We start from the raw sequence: 8,064 nt of genomic DNA, 5'->3' as shown, positions 1-8,064 counted from the left end.
TGCCGCCTGGAAACCAAGGTTGGATGATGCAGATCCTTGGATTGAGGTGAATATGTCCTTCCAGGAAGTCTTCGAGATCTGTAGATGATAACGTGCCATGAGTGGCACCTACCTGTCAGACATGAAAGGTCCTTACTGGTGAGACAAGAGAGTTACATACTTGTCAGAGATGAGTGGCACTTACATATCAGACATGAGTGGTACCTACCTGTCGGTCATGGCGTGTGCCAACCTGTGCACCTAACTGTCAGAGAAGACTGGTACCAACCAGTCAGACATTAGTGGAACCTACCTGTCAGACAAGAATCCTTCCCTACCTGTCAGACATGATATACACAACCTGCCAGTTCTGAAAGGCACCTACCTGTCGGCAGTGAGTGGCATCTACCTGTCAGACATGACTGGTAGCTAGCTGCCAGAAATCAGTGGTACCCACCTGTCATACATAAGTAGCACCTACATATGAGACTTAAGTGACACCTATGTGTCAGATATGAGTGGTACCTGCCTGTCAAACACGAGTGACATCTACCTGTCAGATAGGAAAGGCACCTATCTGTCAGCCACAGGTGATAGCTACCTGTGAGACCTGGGTGGCACTTACCAGTCAGACATGAGGGGCATCTACCTGTTAGATGGGAGGGGCACCTGTCTGTCAGAGATAAGTGGTACTTACCGTGTATATACGATAGACACCTATCTGTCAGAGATAGGTGGTTCTTACCGTGTATATACGATAGACACCTATCTGTCAGACATGAGTAGTACGTTCCTGTCCAACATGTGTGGTATCTGCCTGTCTTCCATCTGTCGGGTATAATATGCGTGAGTGAGTGAGGTTAGTTTTACGCCGCACTCAGCAATATTCCAGTTATATGGCGGCGGTCTGTAAATAATCGAGTCTGGACCAGACAATCCAGTGACTAACAACATGAGCATCGATCTGCGCAATTGGGAACCGATGACATGTGTCAACCAAGTCAGCAAACCTGACCACTCGATCCCGTTAGTCGCCTCTTACGACAAGCATTGTCGCCATTTATAGCAAGCATGGGTTGCTGAAGGCCTATTCTACCCCTGGACCTTCACGGGTCCGGGTATAATATGCAACTTTCAGACACCTACCTTTTTCATTGTCATTTCAAAAGTTAATGAAGAAAGATACACTACTTATGAACAACAACGTCTGTGTTATGTTATGGTGCGACGTTTCGGTATAGATTCTTATACCGTATGAAGCAAGAGCAAAGCACACAGCTGATATAGATGCAACGCACGCAGTTCACCACAGAAAATATGCCAGTTGCCCTTTCTACCTGTCCCTGTTACCAGAATGCAGCCAAACAAGACCCAAACCAGTGTCTACTGAAAGCCAACCCTCTCTAAACAATAAATACACATTGACTTCAACCACCCTCTGAGAACCAAAACTAGCATACTTTCCACCTTCACAGAAGCCTTCAGTCTCTGCTTTACCAACCCCATCACAGAAATCCAGCACCTCCGCTATGTCATCACCCGGTTTAAGCACAGCCCACTCAAGCGTGTTGAGCAATACTACGTTCATCCAGTAAGTAAACCAGACGCCAACAAACACGAGCCAGTGAAACTCGATGGGTGAAACTTCCCATCCCATAACTCTTCTCGAAGCTGTTACCAACATTTGTTAGACAATCGGACTCCATATGCCTGAAAATTTCTAGCTCACTAAATAATTCACTACCCAGAAATTGTCGTCATCACATGGGTTACACCATTAAGCCGCTAATATCATTATCGTTTATATCAGGCCATTGATTTGCATGACTGAGAAGTGTAGTATAACAAGCCGAAGTAATGCCAAATTAATATATTCAAATTGTCCCCATGAAAATTCACTAGCCAGTCAGGCGGGCTACTCTGGATATTTACCGGAACGACTGAATCTTTATCAGCCACGGGCGCGCGGGTTCCTCATTCATCCTCAACAGAGTGCCATGTTTGGTTCCTTCTGAGCAGATAAAGAGAGTGCTCCAGTTCTCCATCTTAAGCATAGCCCTTGGTCATTTGTGTCGATAGGTGGATGTGTCGAACACGACAAGCATAGACATATTACAGCTGTCAACATTTATGGACAGTCTCGAGGCTATCTGTTGGCCGGTATGCAGACTGTTGTTTGTCAGATATGCCATGTTTTTCCAAATGGTCAATCAGATGCATCTTGGCGGTTTTTCAAGATGTTTTGACATAAAATGATACATTTGGCACGGTTGGCTTACTCCAATATGTTTTGTTACTGTATTATTGCCACTATCCATTGTTTTGTTGTTATTAATGCCTTTCGCACATACCCTCCAGTTGTCTTATTTAATCACTGTTCCATGTATATCTAATCTCCGCTACATGTATATAAGTCGGTTCTGTGCTGTATTACTTTACTCGCACAATCAATGGTATATGAAGATCTACCAAATGTCGCACCATATTATAATAAAGAAGTTGTTATCCATAAAGTAGCGTACCTTTCCTATACATGCTGTTTTCTGTTATCTCCGCTTTGTAATTTTATAACAGACGATACAAGCATAATGTATGCTTGTCTAGAGTGACACACTCAAAATATCCCACCGTCTTGTCGTCAACAGTTTGGGGTGCGTCGCTCTCTTTATCTTGTTGCACTTCGAATCCACAAGGACATGACTGGTGTTGCGAAGAGTGTCGAGTTCAGGGACACCAGCAGAAGAATCTGGATAAAGACTTGGGCGAGGGGCGATGGGGAATCCGCTCAGTCTGATTGGTTCTTTCCACACTTTCGAGTGAGTTTAATTCTTGAAGCTTTTAATATGCCTTATTGGTGTGTGCGTGTGTGTGTGAGAAACGGGAACCAACGCAGTTTTGGATATTATTAATATTCGAATTATCACAATGTGATATTTTGACCCCAGAGTGCTGTAAAACAAACATGATTTACTTTGGTTTTAACCCTCTACACTGCAGTCATAGCTTCAAATAACTGAACTAGATTTTCCGGTACTGTTGTGCAGAGCCAGACAAAACAATGCTTTCATTATCAAGGTGATCTTGTGAATGGCAGGAGTTATCCCAGGCAGAACATGCTTGCCCTTTTAACAAACACCTTGTGTCATCACTGGTTTTCGGAGATCCATTCCTATGAGAGATGCCGATAGAATGTTTTCCATTGCACCTTGAATCATCCCCGTGAAGCAGCCTTCCTTGAACATAAAGATGTCTTCTTTACAGATGCTGACCGTTCCTACAGACGCAGTCCGACTCTCCTTTGACAACCCCAGTAGTGTTGAAATTAGATTCATAAGGGTGGTTGGTCGAGTAAATTGACCACTGTAGGGTAGATGTTTGTGACGAAGGGTGATGGTGTTGGGAGGGTAGGGTGGAATGAAGAAGAAAGTGTGTCTAAACAGTTGATGTGGTGAGGGATGGAGAGGTGAAATACGGTGTGGGAAACAGGTGTATGGGATTTGCTTCGGGAGGAAGGGAACACTGGAACACAGATGGCATTTCCATGTTTGATGTTGTGTATGAGCATTTAAGGACAAAAACACGTTTTAAGCACGTGGAGGTAACTATAAACCTTTCTATGTGGATGACAAACACTGTGTTCTGTGTTGGTTTATCTGTCAAATCTGTCAGGTACTTTTGTTCGAGCTTTGCACGACCAAGGTGGAAAGTTCACTGTGTTCACGACAAAATTTATGTTGCGAACTGTGGAGGTTTTTGACACATTTACAAGACCGGTTTGGACACAGTCAGGCCTTATAATCCCTGTTAGTTTTGGACTTTGGATTTTTTTTCCAGACAACCTGTCTACTGAGCCACACGCATGGCGAATCTATGTTGATTGCACTCCATGGTTGAAGCAGGTCTAGACGGTTGGTTGGTTGGTTGGTTGGTTGGTTGGTTGGTTGGTTGGTTGGTTGGTTGGTTGGTTGGTTGGTTGGTTGGTTGGTTGGTGGGTGGGTGGGTGGGTTGGTTGGTTGGTGGGTGGGTGGGTTGGTGGGTGGGTGGGTGGGTGGGTGGGTGGGTGGGTGGGTGTGTGTGTGTGTGTGTGTGTGAATGGTGGACTGGGTGGCTGGTTGACTGGCTGGTTTGTTGAAGGAGTCGCATATCAGCCAGTCACAATATCTTCTAAATACTTTAAAATCCCGTTTAGTTAACAAGAATAGGAATCAAGGGTTGGGTGGTTGGCTGGCTGGCTGGCTAGCTGGTGTGTTGAAGGAGTAACATATCAGTCAGTCACAGGGGAGTAACGCTCACCCTGAAGTCACCGGTGGGTGTAATGCAGCCACAGTCACAATGGAGAACATGTAGATACAATAACTTACTTTATAAAACCCATGTGGTAATTACTGGTTATTAACTTCTGTGAAAACACACCTTGAAGCAATACTGAGAGATTAACTACATTATAATTAACCTCAAACCAAAAGTTTTGTAAAAATGAACAGAATTATTCATGATTTCCAAATCAATGCTAAACAATTTGAAATGTTATGATCTGTAATTATTAAATGATACAACAACATCTAATCAAATTAAACTATAAAGTAATTTTCAGAAATTACATATTTTGTAATTTGTTCACCGAAATACACTTTATGAAAAATTGTAGTCGTTTTTTTGTTATGAAATTATGACATTACCTGTGACTGTATTCTAACCTGTTGGGAACTAGTTTAAGCAGGACCGTTTAAAGGAGATATTGTTTTGACTCAAACCATGTTTCCCAATTTATATAGATACAGTCCATATTGCCAAATACTATTAAGTACTCTTTACACATTACATCATCGGGAAAGCGTTATGAATACATGCTATGCCCATCGAGGATAAATTATCCCTGAAAATTGCCTCCTATGCTACTACCCGCTCTGAGACCCTTCACTTTACTTTTCATTTATTTGAACATATATCATGTCAAAGAGTCTGGAATATCAGTCGATTTACAACTAAATCGCGTAGGAAATCACACTTACATAAAATAGCCAGTTAGTTAAATTATTTGTATACAGTAAAGGCTAAGGTTTGCAGTAAAACACACATAAAGAAATCTCTGATTTTTTTGTAAGAAAAACTAAAATGAAAAGACAAGGTCACTGGGTGAGTCACGGGATGAGTCACGGGATGAGTGACTGGAGGAAACACGGGTTGAGTCACTTGGTGAGTCACTTGGGGTGACACTGGTTGAATATGTTTCCATATAATTATCAGTTCTGACATATTGTCACTCTAACGTGGTGTTTTATTACGAACAGTGCTTCCTTTTTCCTGATATTGTTATGGAAATACTCGCCATATTGCCATCGTGTTGCCTTAGAGTAGTGTGTCTTTGAGTTTATATAACTGGCAGTGATTTTACTTCGACGGGCATTTCCTGATATTGATATATTTATGCATTCTCGAGTTTCCTTTACTTGATATTGTAATGGTGATATTTGATATTTAGTTTTGTTCCGATTGACATTTTTCTATATGTGTAGTATAAGGCACTCCTCCTCGGTTATGGTTGGGAAAGTAAGACCCGAGAACGGAGGGTGGCGAGAAGTAAGACCGATGATCGAGGGCTTACTTTCCCAACCATAACCGAGGAGGAGTGCTTTATCATACATATAAACCGTTACAAGATTTCAAAACATATTAGTGTAAACTAAATCGACGTGGAAACCTTTTTCTCACGTCACTGTCAATACAATTCAGTCAGTGAAAGGCAGTGCTCACGATGGAAGAAAGCAACATATTCCTCACACAGTCTGTGTTTCAAGAACATAATGACGAGGATGATTTTGTGTTTCGGTTCAAGAAACCATTAACAGGTACCGAGTTGGCGACAAAAAACGAGAAGCGGATTGCGAACGCAACTACATACGAAATGCAGTGGATGACATCGGTTTTCAAAAGATGGCAGGAGGAGCGATGTAGCCGAAGTATTGGTGATAACATTGCTTTGCCGGGTGAATCATTACGCTGCTCTATGGATGAAATGAGTGTTTATGGACTCAATATAGCCCTTAAATACTTTTTGTTCGAGGTTTCAAAACAAGATGAGTCGGATTATCCGTCGCCACCAATATATGGTCTTTTTGACGCTCCAAATCCTATCTGAAATCACAAAATTCAACTGTGAACTTATTTGAAGAGAAAGAAATTATTGAAGCCACAGCCGTTCTCGACGCCGTCATGAAAGAACGTTCAGCGGCCGGTTTGGGGGCAGATCTTCCCGAAAATAGACCGAAGTAATCAGCGATGACGAAGAAAACCAGCTTTGGGAGAAGGGGTTGCTTGGCGAGGATTCCCCACAGAAATTGCTTGACACCATTTCGTATTTGGCTGGTAGATCTAAGTACTTTGTATAACTGTTTGGTATTACCAGAATGAAATGGTATGACTGAATGAAACGTTTTCGTAAACTGTAATTTAGAAATTGTTTATTTGCACATTGTGCACTGCATCATGTATACGGAAAAGCTGGTGTATTGTTGGTTAACATTATTGCGGTATAGTTTATAAAGAAAACACCGAATTTAATCTATTTAACTTTAGGTTTGTACTTTTCACTGGGAGGTGGAAATGAACATCGACAGCTAAGACTTTTCGACAATCCACAGTTCACAGGACCATACACAGATAATAACGGCCGGTCTTACCTTCTGTACAGAGAAGACATATCGAAAAGCAACCCCGGTGGTCTCAAACAATGGAAAGGAACGCAGAAAGAAGTTCGATCTTACTATAACCCCGGCTGCGTAGAGAGATGCTACGTACACCTCTTTCAGAAGTACATGTCATTGTGGTAAGTTACAATGTAAACCGATAATTTCAGATTTTAAATATTATTCAGAAAAACGTTTTAGATGAAGAAATCAAATACTATTCAGACACATTTAGAAATTGTGAAATATATAATCCATTCTTTTGAAAATAATCTGAAAATCATGTAATGGGATGGATTTTATTACAGTGAACATTTGCAGCACCGCAAAGAGTTTCACTTCAAGGCCTTGAAACATCCTGAGAAAGGTACTTGGTATTTAAGTAAAGTGGTTGGACATATCGCACTTCAACGAACAGTTAAGAGGTTGTGTCAGAGTGCGGCGGTACCTGGGCACAAAACGAATCATTCCCTAAGGGCCACCCCCGTAACGAGACTGTGCCAGTCTGAGGAACAGCAAATTTGTGAACCGTCTGGTGAAATTTAACGCATTGCTTATCAGAAATTTACTACAATGTGATTTTATTGATATTTAAATTTTATGTTGGGTGAAGATGGCACACATGTGAAATCAAAGAAACATTTGATAAAGATAGCACGGTTCGTATTTCAGGACATCGCAACGAGGCAGTCCGAGCATATAAGCGCTCTTTAGATGAACAAAAGAGCAGTGTTTCTGAAGTGCTGTACGTGTCGAAAAAGGCGCGAAACGAGGACCAACCGGCTGCGGAAACCGTCACTGAGAAATCAAAACCAACTACCGTGAACGTTGGTAAAACAATGGAGATTGACGCCGGAAACCCTGTATCTGTTGTCCTGAATTTCTATTAAATAATAAAGATTTGACGTGTTTCTTTGACAAGTGTATTGTTATCTTTCCTGGCGGAGAATGGAGGGGTTTTGTTTTTAAAAAAATCCTTACTTTTACAAAAGTAAAACATCTGAACAGTTCTTACTTAATAATAACCTGTTTAGAGGTTTTTGAAAAGGATTATTCCGGGAAAAGACGCCATATTTAATATATAGGGAAGGAAACCCTTCAGGTTTATATTATATTGTCTTGTCTTACGAGCAGGTTTTCTTTCAATGTATGTTACGAAAGTATTTGCCTTTTCGGGTTTCTCCAGTTGATATTGTCACTTGGTAAGTAACTGGGTCAGTTAAGAGGGAGTCTGTAACTCCATATGCCAGTTTTGAGTTGAGTTCTAATTGTGATACTCTAGTAGTTTACCGTCATTTGGCATATATATATATAACACTTTTTTCGATAAGTGTATACTATTAAGAAAATACTTTAACTATAGTTTGCTTTCGACTGATATATTAGGCAGACCTTTACA

At 41.2% G+C, this 8,064-nt stretch overlaps 1 pseudogene; it reads left to right on the top strand.

Moving 5' to 3' along the window:
* The first annotated feature begins 5,734 nt into the window (after positions 1 to 5,734).
* On the top strand, positions 5,735 to 7,555 carry LOC137260692 (zinc finger MYM-type protein 3-like; annotated as a pseudogene).
* Positions 7,556 to 8,064: the final 509 nt, after the last annotated feature.

Source organism: Haliotis asinina, chromosome 14 (genome assembly GCF_037392515.1).
Source record: "Haliotis asinina isolate JCU_RB_2024 chromosome 14, JCU_Hal_asi_v2, whole genome shotgun sequence".
Lineage (NCBI taxonomy): Eukaryota > Metazoa > Mollusca > Gastropoda > Lepetellida > Haliotidae > Haliotis > Haliotis asinina.
The sequence above is the reverse complement of the archived record's forward strand: the minus strand, read 5'-3'. Positions and strand labels throughout refer to the sequence as shown.